This window comes from Pinus tabuliformis, chromosome 2_1 (assembly GCF_031772625.1).
Source record: "Pinus tabuliformis cultivar Carrire ecotype Pingquan chromosome 2_1, CPIR1, whole genome shotgun sequence".
Taxonomy (NCBI): Eukaryota; Viridiplantae; Streptophyta; class Pinopsida; order Pinales; family Pinaceae; genus Pinus; species Pinus tabuliformis.
In genome coordinates this window covers 183,313,075-183,334,665 of record NC_142299.1, presented here as the reverse complement: position 1 = coordinate 183,334,665, position 21,591 = coordinate 183,313,075, and the positions used below count along the sequence as shown (strand labels likewise).

The 21,591-nt window shown below is 33.0% G+C and overlaps 1 pseudogene; it reads left to right on the top strand.

The window, feature by feature from the left end:
- Positions 1–16,880: 16,880 nt before the first annotated feature.
- Positions 16,881–19,769, top strand: LOC149199329 (protein EDS1B-like; annotated as a pseudogene).
- The last annotated feature ends 1,822 nt before the right edge of the window (positions 19,770–21,591 follow it).

Below are 21,591 nucleotides of genomic sequence, written 5' to 3'. Positions count from 1 at the left end.
AGGACTACGACAGAAAGATGATTTTTGACAACAAATCGCTGGCGGTAGATTTCCAAAAAACTGTTGTTTAGGGCCTCAAAATGGCTCTGGAAGTTTAGGACTCGAAAAACTGCTAAAAATAGTAAATTGTGCTACAATTAAGGAAACTGAAAAACTAAAAGAAGCAATGGTGGGGGTCAAAGTGGAATTTACGAGTGGACATCAATATCCACCTGGATCAGTATTAGAACATAAGATGGTACGAAGTGTCTTTTTCTTTTCTACAACTATGTACTAAGGTCCAAACTTTGTTCGACGTCATTGATGCAATAATTTTCATACTCTGGACTCTTGTAGAGGAGTGATGGTGGAGAAGTATTCGATGCAGTTGACAAAGTCAATGGAATATCCCTATGTGTATGCGATATTGTTGCACCTTCCCAACTTTTAAATTATGTTAAGGAAGAAGCTAGCACTTAATTTTCCTACAAATTTTCTCTTGGTATCAATGCCATTTTTTCAGTTTTCAGTGCATTACTATATTCTAGGGGAATTTTAAGTAGTGCCTAATTATTTGAAGCTTCCTTATATATCCTATACTCATTGAAAAAAAATACTACATTAATACTCATAATAAAAATATAAAAAACTTAAAAACATTCACTATTACACATTCAAATACTAAATAGCTCTTGATGGAAAATTGACATTTAACAAATCCATCAATACTTTACCAGTTTAAAATTATTATTTTCTTTAAACGGCCAACATACAGTTGCACATCTAGATGTTGGTTTGTTTCCAAAGAAACACAAACATTTAACAAATGTGTTGGTCAAACAATCATGGGTTATGGATAAATAAAATAGGTATGGTTAATTGCATGATTCAATTGCACCCTACCAGTGGGTTTGTTGATAATAACATTCCATGGAACCTATTAAGTGGTCATCGGTTCGAGTATATGGTCTAATGATTATAGATTTATTTTCCTTTTATTGGAGTTATCTAAACCTATTATGTTTTAGAGTTTTTTATTGGAATTTGGATAAAAACAAAATTGTCAAATCTTTATTTTTGTTGTTTAAAATGGGTTTTTGATTGCATATGTGGATTCAAATCTAGATACTAGGATTGTGGAAAATTTGCAACTCAACTTGTAATTCCAAAAATCCCTACCAAATTTTGAGTAAATTAGAGCAAAAAATATGTCAAAAAACTTTCTAAAACATAAAACAAATACACTACAACATTTTATTTATCAAATCCTTTATGGCATGCTCCTAGTTGGTTTATTATGTATATTCAACTTATGGTCCAACAACAAATCCAAACATACGTCTTTTAATTCTACTATCCTCAACCATGGGATTTAGGCATTGAGATGTATATTGCAAGAAAGGAACGTGTGAAAGGATTGCTTACATTCTTTTATATACTATTATTATTTATTTGCATGTATATTTGTAACATGATAACAATTTAAAATACATAATTGTTTTCCTTTCATGAAATTTCTAATGCTTCATCTTTGCTTCCTGTTTTGTTAGATTTTTTTGTCTCTTCACTTTCCCTATTGTGTTATGCTCGTTTACATTCTTATGCAAGTTTTACATTTTGTTTACCACTTTTTGTTCACCGTGAATGAATGGGTTGAATGAATATATTTGATTGGTTATTTGGATATTTTAATATGTAACATGTAAAGGTGCACTAATGAGTTAAATAGATTTTAGTGTTGAATGAATTTGCTCATAAATTATTAAACTTTAGTTGGATATGATAATATATTTAGTTGGCTATAAGTTAATATATTTAATTGGTGATTGCATGTGTTAATATGCATACATTTTTATAATACATAACCCATGCTCATGTTAATATAATGTATGTGTATGTTTATAAAGTTTATGACTTTTAGGTGAAGGGACAAAAAATTTGATTTGAAAAGGCTCTTTACATCGTACATTTTGTAGACTCGACAAATTATTTGTTATATTAATTTTTCTAAAATATTTTTATGGTTATAATATGATATTTTTTTAAGTTTTATTTTGAGTGTTAGTTATTAATTGGTTAACATGTTTACTAAACACAAATTTATCCTAATCAAATATTATTTGAACAATTCTATAGACTTTAGTTATGAGATTATTATAAATAAGACTTATTATATTTACAAAACACAGATTTGTATTAGTCAAATTTCATTTGGACAATTCCATAGACTTTAATTATAAGTCAATTAACAATGTGATTTGTCTAAGTGAAAACAAGTCGATTTCTAGATAAGTTATAATCCAGTTGCTAATTTAACATGTTTTGTGTCGTTTTAGAGCTTTCACTACCTACAATTTCCTTAAGTTCTCTTTGTTCATCCAATCCAATCCTAATTTCCCTACAAAATTATACTCAACAAATAACTTTTGATTAATTTTCACTTCACCTTTTTTCTTAACTCGTGCTCTTTGAAATTTTGGCCACCTCTAAATGGCTACAATTTTTTCTTCTCATAACTGCTCAATATATGATTCTACTTAATATGTAACACCTCCCTCCTTTACAAAATTATTATTAATATTTTTTTAATTATGTGAAACTGCTTCATATGATATGATAGATGCTATAATGTTTAAGTCTTCTTAAACAATGAAAAAAAGTGCTCCATTACCATAGCAACAACTCTTTCCATTTCCTATTGCTTATATCAAGATTTTGAATCTCTTTCCAATATCATATTTGAGCAACCTTGAATAAAAACATTTTTCAACAATGTGATCCATTAATAAATTATTTAGACACATTCTTAATCCTTCAAAAAAGTTATTGAATATTTTCCTATCTAGACTTTCAATGCCATCATAAACTCCTACCTTCTTGAATTTATATGATTTATTAATCTACATGTAGATCTAAAAATTGTCCTGAAAATCACAGTAATAATAATGCATATTAAAAAAATATAATAACACAAAATTTCTGGGAAACAATTCCACATTCTATTATAAGAGAGAGGTCACATTTATAATCAAGGCCCCTTCTTATTAACTTAATTACAAATAATTTTGTTTTGGAAACATCATCATTTTCCTTTTTCATGTTGCCCAACTAATATTCATGAAAAAGGTAAACACATTTTTTAGAAACATCAAATACATTTATTACATGTTTATTTCTTCAATATGAGTTTCCTTAGCCTTTCTTGTTTATTGTATTATTCTTTTTTTGGAGTTGGCAACATCCCTTGCTTCCACCACCACTTCCATTCTGACAATTTTCTTATTTTCGTCCCATCACCTTTTCTTTTTTTTTGAATTAGGAGTGAATGAGAAAGTAGTAGGGAAGAAGAACTGAAGGAATTGGAAGGAGATGGACTGTGAATTGGGTATGCTAAGGGCTTGTAAGGGATGGCTAATCAATATATCATTTCACCTGATCAGAATTGAAATTGAAACTGTAAAATGTGGAGTAGCCTTATTTGCAGAGCTTAAGTTATGGGGCAAAGCATCTAGGGATATCCAGATTTGATGGAGTATAATGTTTGTCATGGTGTTTTGTATTAGAAAATCAACTTACCTGGAATAAGTTTAGTAATATATTTATTCATAGCATTCTCTCTTTGTTAGAAATACATTACAGAATCACATTTGCTAGAAATGGAATATAAATAAATTAAAGTTGGAGACAAGATTAACATTTACTTGATATTTACTTGGAGACAAGATTAAAATTCAGACTCTAAAGTTAAAAGAAATTGATAATTGAACATGAGTCTTCATTCTTAAGTGCATCACACTTTTGAATGGATAATATTAGTATTGAATAATTAATTGTTGGATAATAGGTCATTTTACTCTTCAATCAATTTGTTTAGTCCATTCTTAGGAAACTTAACTCATTCTTAAGATTGGCTCCCTATCAACTACAATTGGATTGACTCAAGCTCATAAACAACAAGTAAAGACATAAGTTACTATGTAATGTATTTAACTTTAGGCTCCAAGGATGGCATTAGATATAAACAAAAACATTAAAAAAATGCACTAAAAAAACTTAAATTTAATATATCAATTGTTATTTTCTTGATTATGGAAACCAGAATACAAATTCTTCCAATTTAAAAATCCTACCGGTGTCTCCTTACACGTTTTGGGGCAATTTCTAATTAATATATATATATATATATATATATATATATATATATATATAACAAAATTAAATGAATTTTTAACCTTCTTCCATCATCTTCAATAAAATAAAATCCCTTATTTGAAATATTTTTCGACATATGAAAATATTGATTCGCTACACTCTTCCTTCATCTTTCAATGACATAAAATTCCTTTTCCATTTTAATATTTTTTTTTGGGTGACATATGTAAGTTATCATTATAGGGTGGATCTTAAATGCTCATGTCTAACAAAAATTATGATCACATTTGAATAAATTGAGTACAAATGCATTTTTAAAAATTGATTTCAACAAAATAATAATGGAACTTATTCTATGAAAATAATTATAAAAACATATATATAAATATTGGCATTATTTTGATGATCTCTCTTTAATAAATAATAATGAAATCTATCAAAAAAAAATAATGAAGAAAACACATTTTTAAAATAGACATTATTATAATTAAAGAGAAGGTACATAACTCATATCTTTATTCATGGTTAATTTTATAAAAATTTAGCAATATTAATTTTATAAAAAAAACAATATTCAATAAATTAATAAATAAAAAAATCTTAAATTGTTTGTAAAAATATATTGTCCTCATCATAAAAATAACATAAACATAGTTTGTTGTAAGATAATGACTAATTGCTTTATAATTATTACTCTTATGTTCATATATATTTTTGCACTAAATTCTTATTATCCCTATAGCAAATATTGCATTGAGTTTTTAATCGTATCATATTAATTTGGCGTTGATTGAAAATGTTTGTAAAGTTTCCATAGTTTAACTTTACACATTAAAATTTAGTGTTTTTTGACAATATTTTAATTTATTTTTCTGCAATTTGATGGGCTATCAGATTGAACATATTATTGCTCAATGTGTCAATTAACATGCCAAAGGTACAAAATTTACATCATAATTGATACTCCTGCATGATAGCAGGGTATGATTGTAGTGTGTTTTCATCATATATCATCACTATACCTCTGTGAAAAATGAAAATTGCATAAAAAAAAGTATGATATTCCAAGTTTTGGGAACGCCTGAATCCTGTGGGTTAAAGGAAAACTAAGTAACCTTTTACGGACTTTGTATATCAGTTATTGGATGATTGAAACTTCAATTCCATTACATGGGAGCTATAATATTATTTATAATAGCAGTAGTGCCACAAATTTTATTTAATGATGGTTCTTTCACAACGATCATCACAAGGACCTTGATTGAGATGTCGCCACTATTAACATTTACATTGTTGTTCAAGTGTTTTGGTGATTAGAATAGGACAAATTCAAACCCATTGCAGAGATGATTCATTATAAAATTAATTTATTGCCTTTAAAGTTGTAATAAGTTTTCATTTTATATGAGGTATGAAATCTAAGATATGTAGTTTTAAAGTCTTAAATAAAATTTAAAAGAAAACATATATATATATATATATATATTATTTACAAAATATGATCATTTATAATCAAAGTCAAATTTATTAATAAAATTTAAAATATCTGTAAAGAGTAATAAGGTTTATGCTAATGTGGAAAAGTATAAGTTCAACGCAAGTCATTATGTGCAATCTATCAGTAATTGTTTAGCTTAAAGCTCTAATCAAACATGTAAGAAACTTGATGATAGAGTAGTTAGTTTCAACACCATGGATAGTATTGAAAGCTAATGAATCTGTTACAACTAAAGGTGAAGTACAATGTATTTGTTATTACTATTACATCATTTTTTACTAGTATGAACTAATCGCATTCCTTCCCTTAGACATATGAGATCAATCTGTAGTAATTTCATTACAGTCATAGAGCAATTTTAATATTTAAAAACAAATTTACAATACATTACTTTATAAAATCTTCCAAATTGATAGTCAAATTCCCAATTTGCTAGAATTAATATGTAGGTATTTAATAATCTTTTTCTTAAAAATTTCGTAAATATATAATTAATAATCTAATGTAAACTTTATAAATTGGGAAAAGCTAACAAATAATATATATATAAGTGTCATTTGAAAGTAGGACAAAGGTTTCCCTTGTCAGCTACTATCTGGAGGTCAAGACAAGACCCCTTGAGGTACACATGGTGCCATGACCCCACACTAGTGGCGACTTAAGTCCACTGTGGGTGTTGTGCGGCATCGGCAAGAGTTCACTTCTTCCTAAGCTAATGTCACTTAAACTACACCTACAATCCAACACTTAACCAAATTTGCGTTTAAGTGTTCCTTTACTTCAATTATGCAGTGGGATTACAATTCATCTATTTCATTTAACTTATTTAACATTTACCTCATAGACAATGTGATCCAACAATATATGACAATCAACACAAGTTTATGGAGTGAGGGAGAAACTCTGCAAGTAGTTTGCCCCAATCATTTATATTAAATATGCAAATGTCTTACATCAACAAATACAACATAAGAAATTCTATGGTAGTTGCCTCGTTAGACCAACAAATCGTCCACCAAATTTCTGCCCAAGTCGTAGAGCTCTGCCCACAATGCCTTCCAATTCATGCAACTCTTCCCACACTGTCTTCCGAGTCATGTAGCCTCTACCCACACTACCTTCCAAGTCATGCAGCCTCTTCCCACACTACTTTCCAAGTTGTTCAGCCTTTGCCTATACTGTTAAGAAACCCTAAGTTCCGCAGCTGCAGAAATCACCCAAAATAAAAGTTCATCTACCTTTCCCACCCTAGGTAGGTGCATAGGCACAGATTGTTACTTTTTGAATGCGACCACTACTTCGTGCATGTGGATTGCATTGTTCTGCACATTCTGCCTCAGAACTGCCCACTTCACAACTTCACACTTTTCTCTAAGTTATGTGAGTTGCCTTGGTTGCCTCATGGTCTAATGACTCTCTCCAATATATAGCCATCCAACCAACTCCAATTCACTTAGCTGACACTTCCTTTCATCATTTGATCTGACCTCCAAGTTTTTTGAATGCCCTTAGGCCAACCTGCCTATGGGTAGGCGTGCCCTTGGGCCGACCTGTTGATGGGAAGGCAGGCGCACCCACTGGGCGAGAACGCACCTACCTGGGTACTTCGTTCACGTTCATGCTACCTCTTCATTCGTCACTTATTTTTTTTTCACTCCACATCGCTACCGCTCATACCTCCCATCGCATGCTTGTCGCACAACACTGCCTTGGCGCCCAAGCGCCCCTCAATGTGGGTGTGCCTGTGGGAAAAAGTCCACAAGTCGGTCGCTATAAGTTTGCGATGTGCACTCCTTTCCTGAGTTGTGTGGGTACCCTTCACTATAACACGTATGTACCTCTCAACTTTCCCTCCAACATACACTCTTTTCCAAGTCACCCTCGTTGTATCAGTGGGCTCCCTGTCTGTATGTGGGTGCGCCCATCATGCACTCTTATCCAACTCGATCTAACTTAGGTTTTTTGACTCTCCAAGTAAGCATGACCCATCGTGGGTGCTCATTGGCCTTGGTGCCAACTTGAGGCCTTGACATCCTCCCTCACTTTAAAAAGGTTATCGCCCTCAACAACACCATCGCAGCAAATCTATCGCCAAGACCAAATTTTTCAAAGTGTCATGAGCTCCAACGCTAATTGTCCCTACCGCATAACTCCTTACTTCCATCGCGCGAACCCCATCAAGGCTCATGAATCTATGTGGGTAAGACTCCTCAATCTCATGGTCATCAGCCACAACTCATCGAAATCCTCCACATTGCCTCAACTCATGGAAGGTTGCTCCCTCCAACTCAGTTGCAACACATCAGTGCAACTCATATTGTGCCAAATCACCAAATGTTGGCATCATCATGTGAACTGCTACTATCATACTCCAATTCAACTCAAACACATCTCAATACACTCATTAAGGGAACTTTGATGTCTAAAATGAGCCTCCTAAGAAAAATGTACAACTAAAATAAACTTTATAAGAACCAATAGGATTTAAGATGATGATGTCAACCCTAGGGGGTGATTCACCATTTATGGAGTAAAAAAGTTAAAAGATTAAAAATAATAAACCTATTTTTTCAACTTGTGTTTTCAGCTTATCTCCCTAAGGTTTTACTCAAATTTCGAGCGGGAGTACTTTTTGGATGAGAAATTCAATTCCTCATCCAAGGAGTACCCATGTTACATACTTCTGATGGACCTTGCTACACGAAAAATGAGAAATGCATGAAAAAACGTGATTGCAATCACATTTTTCATGTATTCTCATTTTTTGTGTAGCAGGGTCCATCGAAAGTGTTTTCACTCACTACTAAATATGCTTGCAAATGTGAAAAGAGTGCAAAAGAGAAGTGATTTTGAAGCCATTTCCCAAGCCACAAAAGCTATTAGAGCTTAACTATACCCCCCTCACTGCATAGTGATCTGGAAGATATTTCCAACAATAAATGGAAGTCCAAAAAGTTATTTCTAGAGCATAAGATATGGCATGTTGAAGTTACCCATGAAAATCCAGAAGACAAGGAGAAGAGACTTAAATAAAATCGCAAATAGGAGGTCCGAGGGCTAATCTCATCGCATATATTCCATCCCACATATCGGCCATCCTACATCTCGCATATCGGCCATCTTGTGATCTTGCAGTCCCGCGGTGCTGCGACCCCGCAATCTCGTAGTGTCGTGACCATGCAGTCTCACAATAAATCCCACATATCGACGATTGGCATGGCGTTGGGGTTCTAACTTTAAAAACCTTGTGTATCGTCGATTTGCAATACAGTGTTAAATTGTCAAGGAGCGGGAGATTCTATTTAACAAAGGATTTCATGAAAAAATGAAGGCCGAGTGGACCCTTTCTCTCTCCTCCATGTGGCAATACGGAAGGTGACATGGCCATACAGGAGACACGTGTCACTCAGATTCGACGTTTTAAGGTGTCCTATAGGGGCATTTCCCAGTGACACGTGTCACCACTTACAAGGTGACAATTAGCAATGATGACACCACCCTGCAAATCGGTGATCAACAATCACACAGGCTAAGGCACTCCTGCACCTTAGTCTCTACTGCCCTGCAATTGCGATAAGCAGGGATCCTCCTGCACTCGATATATTATGTGATCAGGCCTATAAAGTTCCCGTGTCTGGACAGTCGGCTAGTGTTGAGAAAGAAGTTAAAAGGCCCCCCTCTCTGTGGTTGTGATTGCGATATCTTTGGTGGGCCCAATCCCGTAGATCGACGATTGCAAGGGTCAAGGGAAAGTCACAGGCAAAACACTATAACTCATTGGGATGCGGTGTTCTGCATAATAATGGAAAAATTCCCCTGGGACTGGAGCTTGAAGGCCTTAACTCTCGAGGGCTATGCCCCTAGTCATACCCCCCGGTCATATGATAAGAAAAGTGGAAAGGGGATAAACCAAAGGGGCTTAAGGGGGATCATAGCCCGCGGATTCGTAATGTTACAAAGGAAAAAGCCCAGATTACAGCAAGGCCTCGATAGCATAATACAGGGAATTGAAGGTGTATGAGTCGGCAGCTGAAGCAGTGAATGAAGTATGGCACGGCAGTAGATCAGTATGGGGGGGACTCAGGAAGACTTAATGGCACGGCATGGTGCTCCACTCCATCATGCAACAAAGGACTACTAGGACACACTCCATTCCCACTCCACGACAGGCATTCATAGTCGACCCACTCCCTACTCCAGTGAACGAGCTACTCAGGAAGTTAAGGCAGAATTGACAGAAACTAGTCGAGCAGTAGGAGAAGTGCATCACGACAAGGATGTGGCTTGATCAGGGTGCCTCCACTAGAACAGCAGAGGGACACCTACTCCTTCATCTTTCTATTTTCCTCCTTCTTTCATTAGTTCTGCAATTTCCATTTATTTCCAAGAAAGGGAGCAGATCCCTATTGTAATATTTTTGGGCAACAGTGCCATCGCAAGCCCAGGTAGCTAGTCCATCAGACAACTAGCCCTGGGCTGAGATATTTTGTAAACTGTAATTCCAACTCCCCCTCTTCTTATAAAAAGTGGGAAGCAACACTTTAATAGAGGGAGGAGGTTGGTTGGCTGGTTCCGAAATTTCTCACCTGCAGGGTCTGAATTCTGAGATGCCACTTTGGTTCTATTTTCTCATTCATGGGGGACTTGACTAATGTTGTGCTGAATGTTATGGACTAGTATGTTGGACTCATATTGGATGAATGAAACTCTCTGGTGATTCCAAGCATGATCGATGTGCAGTATGTTTTCCCTTCTGTAACCTCATTTCATAAGTTGTTTTTCCTTCTCTGAAATAGTGTAATGAGATTGTTGGTTTCTCCCTGATTCATGGATTTACCCTGGCTACTAAATAGAGAACAATGCCTTTGTGTATTACATATTTACTTGTGTTATTCAATAGCCTATAGTACATGTAGCAACTACAGATTTACTTGTGTTATTAGATTAACATGCAGTACCTATATGAGCACAACCTTTCTCACATTGTTTAGTGATAAAGGTACCCATGTTATAAGCATGAAACATCAATAAGTACTCTGTTGTTTCTATCATTCCACCTCCTTCCTCTTCCATATTTATATTGGAAAATTGTTGCTTAGGATTTTGTGTTGTTTACAGCCTTATACAACTAACTCCATCTTCCTACTTGAACATTGTTGCTTAGGATTTTGTCTTCCTTACAACCCTATGCATATATTTCCCTCCTCCTTCTCTTCCTCTCTACCATTACTGCAACTTCAGTATTGAGTTGTCTCATTGTTGTGTGTTAGCCACCAGAAGAAGTCATTTCTCTTTGAGATTACCCCAATATACCCCCCGCATTTGGATCCATCTCTTGGCTTGAGTCTACCTCAGTGAAGGCTTATTGAACCAATCCCATCCTATGAAAATTGGGGTGCTGAAAACCCCTCACATATTATATCTTAAGCACTCCTCTCTTTAAGATGTCTTAGGCACTGGTCTACAATCAACCCAGAAGTTGTCTCTAGGAGCCTTATATCTCCCCTGCAACACTAGTGTTGCTAGTGTGATTTGAAGCGACAACATCTTTCTGGCACCGTTGTCGGGGAACGGATTAGAATATTTTTCCTTGGGTACGACAAAATTTTACATTTCCTCTGTTAGGTGAGCAAGGGAAGTGTGGGTTGAAGATCTCTCACCTTGGTGACTCCACTGTCAATTTTATGGTAAACATCTTGGCGACTCCACTGTCCATATCTCTGTTTGATCATCCTGGCTTTCAAGAAGCCCCATACTCACCCTGATGCTACAACAACCGAAAACTTTCCCTACTTTTGAAACTGAAATCACTCATATAGGGAGGTTTTCGAGATGGCCCTTCCTGCATTTTTGGCCAACAAATTTTCCCCACTGGATTTTTCTTCTATCGTTGGCTATCCAAATCATGTCCCTTCATTTTGTGAATGGTATACCTATTTGCCTAGATTCAGTGGGAGCACAGATAGAAGGCATGACCAACACCACAAAGAATAATATGAATGCATGGAACAACAAGGTATTTTTCTTGAAGATGTACAAATGAAGTTGTTCATGTATTCTTTAGAGGAGGATGCTAGAGTTTGGTTTAAAATGATACCTCGTGGCAACATATCTTCCTTGAAATGTTTTCATACATCATTCTATGAATATTTCAAAATATTTTATCCATCGAATCCTCTACTTGAATATTTCTATGCATATTTTAATGATAAAGGCATTTCCGAGGTTAGCGACCCTGCTGAAGATGTGTGTGAGAATCCATTCCAAGAATATACCTACTCACATCAAGAAGATTTGCCCAATGAGCAAGAAAGAAAAGAAGGCAACATCGTTGATCTAAATTTTAACTCTCAGAGTGCTTATTCAGTCGAGCCCGATGTTTCTCCTTCTCATGATGTATATGACTCTGATGGAGATTCAAGTGAGGTAGAGCCACCACAATCTCAATCATGGGAAGCTACACGAAAAGGAGGTCGATTAGGAGATCAACAAAGAGGCTCCAGTTCACAATGTACACCCTTCACATGGAGAACAAGACCAAGACCCTCCAATTTTTTATTCATATTATTCAAAGGAGGAAGAGATGGTCGTGTAAGTTCAGAAGGAGTTGTTTACCAGCAAGTGGGGAGAAGGCTCCCAACAGCAAAACTTTCAAGAAGAGCCTAGAGTCGAAGGACCAAGCAGTGGCTATGATTACTTATTGTAGAAAGGTCCCTGCCGGGGAGTCTCGGTAGGTCCCCCTGTCTCTGGCTCTTGCAGCTCAAAAACTAAAGATTCTACTGCAGATTTCCAAGAGGGTTGGCCCGTCGGCAAATGGGTAACAAATGATCAGCAACAATCTTTTCTCGAAAAATCTAAGGCTGAGGAGCTGAAAGGTGTTTGTGGCTACCCTGGCCAAGAGGATATTGGTCAGCAGACTACTCATGAAAAGGAGGCAGATGCAAAATTTCCTTGTTCATTACATGACCTTGTAGCTGAGTACATGGGCATATTCTTTGATCAGCCGCAGAGGTTGTGTCTAAAGCATGCATCAAGCTTTTCATTTGCAGACTTTTTATGGTGCATTCCTGCTTTAATTTTTAAATTTCAGCAGCATGAAGGCAAAAGGCCCAGTACTCTAATGTTGGCCTGGCTCCATTGAAGGGTTGTGTCTAAAGCATGCATCAAGCTTTTCATTTGCAGACTTTTTATGGTGCATTCCTACTTTAATTTTTAAATTTCAGCAGCATGAAGGCATAAAGCCCAGTACTCTAACGCTGGCTTGGCTCCATTGGAGGGTTAAACTCACCTAGATGAATTAAGCTATGATGCATAAATAGAAATGTACATAAATAAGCTCACTCTCTGAGCATTTTCTTTTAGTAGTTAGAATTTTTATTTCTGCGTTTTTAAATTAATGAGAAAAATACCATAAAGATTTTGTTGGAAATTTAGAGAGACCAAAGTTGGTGTTGTTCACCGCTTTTAATGAATTTACCGTCTAAAATGTCACATCACAAAATTCTTTCACGATGAAGTAAAAATCTTTAAAAACGTTCAACGTTCAAGTAAAATGATTTCCATTTTACGTACTCAACATCTTTTGATATTGAGTGTTGTATGAGTTTTAAAGTTGGGGAGTGTAGGCGTATATCCATGTGTAAATGGGAATTTTTAAATAATATTAATTTACGTTTACTTAAAGATGTTTTAAAAATTTTAATATTTTAAAAAATAATTATTATTAATCTTTTTAAAGCTAAAATAAAGTTGCACATTTTTAAATTTTTATGCCACCTTTGTTGTTTCTTACTTTCTTAATTCAAATATTTAATTTAACATATATATATTTTATTGGTTTCTTACTTTCTTAATTCAAATATTTAATTTAATATATATATATATATATATATATTATTGGTGGACTTGAATTAGTAACAAGTTATAACGAAAAAAATATATTCAAATTAAAATAAGTAAATTTTCTAATGCCATTACATTATATATTCTTTTTTACATATCCAAAATATTTTAAAATAACAAAAAGTATTCAAATTAAGACAAGTAAATCTTCTAATAACATTATATCATATATTCTTTTTTAATTATCAAAAATATTTTAAAACAACAAAATAATATTCAAATTAAAATAGCTAAATCTTTTAATAGCGGTATATCATATCTTCTTTCTTACATATGGTAGTGGTTTGGATTAAAATTTTATCTTTTCAATAAGAAAGTAAATATTTTATATTACAAACCTAATCACTTAAATAGTAAATATATATTTTACAAATTAATATTTTTATAAACCAATTTATTATATAATTAAATAAATTCAAATTAAATTTATAAAATTATTTTACATTTAAATAAAATTTTAAATTATTTGTAAATAATTATGTTAATTTTGAAATAGAGTTTTGGGAATTTTAATTTAATTTTTGATATTTTTTAAAGGTGGATTATAGGGATTTAAACTCCATAAGTATTTTAGAATATTTTTATTAGTGTTTAGAAATTAAAGGTTAAGATTTATTTGCAAAAAAGTTATGTTATTTTAATTAAATTGAGTAATTAAAAAAATATATCATATGACATGACTTATGAGTTTTGGGCTCATAACGTTATTTACACTATATGAGGGAGATGTTTTCACATAATGTTACAATATATATATACACATAATGTTACAAAATATATATATATATATATATATATATATATATATATATATATATATATATATATATATGCACTAATTCTTCATAAATAAATAGTAATATTGAATATGTTAGTTCAATTAATTTATTTTAATAAAAAAACGCATATATACAACAATATTATTGATCACAAAGAGAAATTTGTAGACAAAATTCAAGTAAACAAAAAAAGCATATAAGGTTTGTTTAGCCAAGGAGTAGTCATGCCAAAAATATCAATTAAAGTATCTCTAACTTGTAGCAATGAAATAAGATTGTTTGTCTATAAATTATGCCTAGCTGCTCACAAAGGGAAATTTGTAGACAAAATTCAAGGAAAAATTGTAGACAAAATTCAAGAAAACGAAAAAAGCATATAAGGTTTGTTTAGCCAAGGAGTAGTCCTACCAAAAATATCAATTAAAGTATCTCTAACCTGTAGCAATGAAATAAGATTGTTTCTCTATAAATTATGTCTGGCTACACATTGAGACAACAAACTCGCCTAGTTATAAAACTTTCCAACACCCCCATTCCTCATTCTCTTTTGCTCTAATCCCTCAAATGGAATTACACTAGAAAATATTAGATTGAGTTTTCTCTATATTGTAAAAAAAAACTTATAAGATAATTTTCCAAAATCTCATTGAACACATGTAAACTCTTATTAGGTGTAAAATGTTGGATGAAATCAAAATACTTACAAAACTTTTATATATATATATATATCTATCTATATATATATATATATATATATATATTATTTTTATTATTTTTTACTTTGATAAAATCTATTTCAGACAATATTTTAGTTATATATATATATATATATAAAATTGATATCATCTTGAAAACATTTGTGTGTGAGTTAAATTTTCTCAAAATAAAAAACTGATAAGTATTTCGAATACATAAACTAGCATGGAGCACAGAGGCATCAAATATTTTAAAATGCAAAACTTGATAAGAGTAAGAGATGTAATGTAATTCCTTTTCGTGCTTGGTATCCAGAGTTAAAATGAATATATGTTAATAGTAATATAACAAATCTATTTATAAATTAAGAATCTTAATTTATAATTCTTTTCCTAATCAATAATAATAATAATTTAAAATAAAAATATAATTTAATTAATTTTTAAAATATATTATATTCCTAATTATTCAATTATCAATACATATAAATTTTGATAAGACTACCATATAAATTTTGATAAGACTACCCTTCATATTCCATAGAAAGAAAATTCATCATTTTCATTATAAGAAAGAGGAGTACAGAGTCATATATTGTCTTGGTGAGCACCAAGAAGCTTGAGTAAACGAAGACAGACTTGACAAAAGGACATAAGATATCTCATGGTGCTCCACAAATTACATAAAATATAACTTTGAGCTATAAATAGAATGTCATCCATTGATACAAAATGTATAAAAAGAGTTAGGTAAATTGTAGCAAAAAAACATACAAAGATCTGAAGCATAAGATCAACAAATTGTCTTGTAAATTGGAGTTATTGAAAAGCGAAGCATTAGATAGAAGACAAGATTAGGATTAAGATAAATTCAGTGCCAGCTGAAGACCACCTAGGAATGGAAGATTCCCACACCTTAATAAATGCATAACCTTATGTTCTTCATAGATATTTGACCTTCCTCCGCATAAAGAGCTTGTTTGGATAGTTTATTGACTTGGACATTCCATTCATGATGAATATATCGAAAATTAAGAAAATAGAATTGACTCTTGAGAAAAATGACCCTTTCCATCCAATGGTGAAGAGAGATTACTTGGAAACGACTTATTCAAGCTAGCTAGTCAATAACAAACTTCAAGTCTTCATAAACTTGAAAAGGGTCCACATTCATAGACGCAGCAAAATAAAGCAAATCCTGGAAAATTGTAACCTCAGCTTTGGTATTGGATCCAGATGCAACATTCAACCAGATCTGGAAGGACTTGTTGCCTAGAGAAAATATGATAGCACCCCCTCCATAAATGTCAACCTAAGAAGCACTATTAAAGAAGCTAACATTACATGAATGTGGGCTTGGAGGATAGCAAAAGGAGCAGAATCGTTAGCAATTCAGAGGCCAAAAGAAAACTTTGAAAAAAATGAGAATCTAGGGCAGGATACAAGATATATTAACTAGAAGCACTTAAAAAATGAATTTGTTACGAACCTTCCATATGCCCCATGCAATGAATATAGGCATATATTTGTACATTCCCATCTTATATTCCCCCCAGAAAAGACATGACTCAAGAGGAGACATGGGTCCTTTGTCCAGAATATTAAGTGAGGCAAGAACTTCAGTCCAAGAAGACTTCAAGGAAGTGCATTGGAAAAATAAGTGATCAATAGTTTCAATGTCATTTGAATGGGGAACACAGATATTTGGTCCTTTAAAACTTGTTCAGAGCAAGTTGTCCCAAATGAATATCTTGTTCTCTAAAGCCAACCAAATAAAACATCTGAGCTTGAGAACAATGGGCCAATGCCAAATCTTCCTAAAGCACCAATTAACCCTTTCATGCATTCGTTTTGTAATTTTGATTCTTGGTGCATGCACGTCAAGAATATGAAAGGGGGAAAACTGTGGTGTTCACCAGTCACTCCATGGGAGTGGCTATTGCTTCCTTGGCCACACTATGCATCTCGGATAAAGTACAACTACAACTCGACAAGTCTAAATTAATTTTCTACACAACATTTGGCTTCCCTTTAGTTGGCAATGAAGTTGTGGCATGAACAATTCGACGCAAGAGGTGGGAGGATCAGTTATGCCATGTGGTTTTAGGATGTGATGTCTTCTCTAGAGTCTTGCAGACCCCTTACATAATTGTGAATAAGCCCTTGGAGGCATTTTTGCCTTATTGGAAGAGATCCCTGCAGAGTGAGGGTGACTTTATGGGTTCCACTGTCACACCTATGGAAGAAGCCTTCCGAGAGGGCATTGCTGAGTTTGTTAGCACTGTACTCCAACATTGTTCGGCTATTGTAAATTACACCAGTGCAGCCAAAATGAGTCCCAACAACTACTTATTAGTTGTTGAAAAGCATATGGTGAAGTTGAGTCCTTATAAGCCATTTAGGCATTATGTATTTTTGTCCAAAAACCTATGGGATTTGGATAAAAAATCACTTTATTGTGTTGCCCATCCTGTATTATACCCTTGAAATATCAAATGCTAATTCAGAGCTCTTCATTTTAGAGCACGTTCTTTATGTCTTACCCAATGCTCTGTAAAATGTCGAGAAGTTGGAGCTTTCAGATCTTCCATTATCAGATGAAGATCCAAGCATGACAACCCAACTAAAAGCTCCTAAGCTTGGAATTGAGGTAAGCCATGGTGTATTCAATTTTTTGTGACTTAACGACAATATGGTTTTGCAATTTTCTTGGTGTTGTAATTTACAACTGAATTATAAGCGAAAGTTGTTGAGAAATTTTGTCTTATACACTAGCATGCACTTTTTTCACCCTAAATATAAAATACTATTTCATCTCTCAAATAAAATCTAAACTATTGAAATTAATGTTACACATACTAATGTTACCGAGCAAATTTGGAGGAAATTTAAAAAGCAATAAAGTATATTAGTTAAAATATCTAACATTTTTCATCTTTTAATGGGAACGATTATTTAATTTTATTTGATCTTAGTTAATAATTGTAAAGTTATTTTGAATAAAAATATTGAGAGAAGTTCTTAAAGTTTATCATCATCATTTTGTTAAATTTGAAATCAAATCAAATTTTTATATATATAATATTATAATATAGTGTAATTTTTTTTATTTTTTATGTGATATTTTAATTTAAGATTATTAAAGAATTTAGAAGTATCAAATTTGTCAAAATTTTTTGGGTGTAAATATTTCTTCAAATACTCAACAATTTTTTTTATAAATTATATAAATTTTGTATTTCTATATGTAGAATTTGTTTTTTTAATCAAAATTGTGATACATATATTTTTATTTATGTCTTTAGCATTTTTCGTTGATATATTTTATAATATTTTAAAGTGGATTTATACATAGAAAATAAACAGGTGATTATGAATATTATCTTTTAGATGTTTATTAATTAAATTTAAATATTAAATTTTAAAGTATAATAGTTATTAATGTGTGTATTATTATTTTAATATAACATATATTGGGTTTATAATATTAGGCTATATATTAGAGTTTACGATATAGGGTTTTCAATATTTAAGGTTTAAAATATTGGGTTTGATATTAAGATTTATAATAATATTTTTTAGAATATTGGGTTTGTAATATATGATTTATTATGTTGGGTTCAATATTATAAAGTGTTTAATATATAAAGTTTATAGTATGAGGTATATTAGTGTTTATAATATAGGGTTTTTGCTTTATAATATTGGGGTTTAATATTAAGTTTTATAATGTTAGGTTTGAAATATTGAGTTTTAATATTAGGTTTATTGATATTGATATATGCATATATATCGACCACACGTATTACTATGATTGTGCATGTGGTTAATATAATACAATTAAGCTAATCTATTATTAATATTAACATTAATATTAATATAATGTGATTATACTAATATGTATTATTATTATTCATATAATATGATTGTGCTAATATGTATTATTATTTTAATTTAAATAATAAAATTAATAATATAACATCTCTTCACATTGAACTATAAAGCTCCTCAATGCAATAATTAATTTTTTCCTTCAACATGGCATTTCCTTTTCCTTTTCATTCGATTTAGTGTTAGCTAACTTGCTCAGTTGTATTGTTTTGCATTGTGTTGGCATGTTCATTTGATTTAGTTTTAACTCACTTGTGAAGTATGGTCTTAGGTTGCTCTTAACTTGACTGAAATCATTTGCCTAGTTTTGTTTTTACCAATTTGATTTGATGAGGTACTGTTAATATACAATATGTGCATAAGTTGAGGTATTTGTATGGACAATATTGACTTGATCCATTTTTTTAAGCAAGTGTACAACATTTATTGAAAATGCATATTTATATTTATAGAGTGATGTTCATTTAAATAAAAATGATTAATTGATCATTTTTATTTTAAAGATAAAAATTATCAAGAGCTTATAGAACATGAACATGAAACTCAGATGATGAATTAGTCGAAGAGATGAATTATGTTTTGTTATCAGTAGGGAAATCATCCTTTCTTTGAATAATTGTGTGGGTGAAAAAACTTTGTGCAAAATTGCCAAGCTAGAGTTGCCCCGAGCGTAGCTGGACAACTTCTGAAGTAGCGAAGGGAGAATGTATTTAAATTGGAGAATGAATATGTAACAAAGACGGAAATGAACGCGAAAATACTACAATATTATCACAACTTGTGTTTCAAAAATGGCACTGGATATTTGGGTGATATTTGGATGCTTTCAAAAAGAAGCAACGATGTGACCCATACTTGCAAGCAAATCTATAACACCCTCCTCCCACATCTACCCAAGCAACCAGCTAGCCGAGGTAAACATGCGATGAGAGGCCACTATGATATGATTCGACCTCCTAAGTCATGTTAAAGAAGTGGAAAAAACGGAAACACACCATACAAACATTCAACATCAGCATTAGGACCCTCAGGAGCCAATCCAACCTTTCTGCTAATCAACCCCTGGGTCCCACTGAACTTTTGGGCAACTTGACCTCTAGACACTCTTGTGTTATGGGCATGCAGCTCCAGGTACCTCTAGACACTCTCACAAGCCTGCAAGAAAGAGTCCAAGGACTTTTTTGCTTAATGTTGTGCCATCGTCCCCAGGATTTGAGCCACTTTTTTAGGCCCAGATCCCAGTTCACTGCCCAGAATTGAATCACATATTTAGAAAAATAATATAACAAGGAAATGACCCTATGAAAGAAATCACTTGAGTGAGACGTCGACTGGACCCCTACTAGCCATGCCAAGAATCTCGTCAAATATATCACGAATATGTAATCTATAGGTGTAAATAAAAAATCTGAGCATAGGGGTCTCATACTTAGATGAGAATCGCTAAGAAGCATTGATGCCTCAACACATCAACTGCCATTTCATCCATTAGGTCATAGATACATTGATCATTCATTTACCAGTAAAAACATGATGAGATCCATACATAGCTATTGTCATAAAACATATAAATAACCAACATAATAGCAGCAGAAATACTCACGAAATTGCAACCATATATACCACATAACCAGTATAATAATCATAGAAATAGAAGTATAAATAACCTCATATTGATGATGCGAAATCCAAACCTGGGATGGGACTTCCACGTTCCATCGATTGTAGAATGGTTGAGAAAAATCTCTCTTCATTCATTCACCCTCGTGCCATATTCCAAGCATGAATGTGGGATCTCATAGAATACATCAATCCAAAACCATTTAGGGCTTCCAGAGGCCATCCACCTCAACCCATCAAACAATGATTCCACCTCATGATCAGACATCACAAAACCATCATCAGATTGGTCATTATCCCATACATTTAGGGCTCCATATTGTTTGTTCCAGCCAAGGCTCTGGGACTAATAACTCAACCCATATTTTCCGCTAGGCTCCAGAGGTTTGTCCAACCAAGGCTCTAGGACTAGTAACTCAACCCACCAAGGGCTCTAGAGAATTTTTCCAACCAATGCCACGGGACTAGTAACTCAACCCAAGTTGTTACAGGGCTCTAGATCATTTGTTCAACCAAGGCTCCAAAAACTAGTAACTCAACCCAATCTAAGGAAACATGAGAACCAACAAAAAAACAAGGAAATAAACCCACAATCCCCATGAGTATCCATGAAATGGCAAGGCTAGGAAATCCATTATCAATCTCGACCATCCTTCATTCCAATGATAGATCACAACCAGCAAATCGCATGCATATGCCATGCATGCCAAAACTAGTGAAGAAAACATACATGCAACTTGGTACCTGCAAGAAAATCTCGTTTTAATTGTTGATCCTGATGTCCTCTTGCTATTTTCTTCTCTTCCTTTGCCTTCTTGCTCCAAAATCCAAGTATTCCACACCCTCCAATAATGCTCCAAGAAAACTTTAAGTCTCCGAGAGTATGAGAGAGCTCCAAAATTGAACCGACAAAAGGTTACCTACTAGTCCTCGTAAGCCTTTTTATGAATGAAGCCTCTATTTTCTTCATTTTCCATTATTTTCCTTCAATTTCCTCCTCACATGTAATCTATGACCCTTCACCTCCTTTTGCTCCTAATTTCCATTATTTTCATAAATAAATGTGCCAAAAATG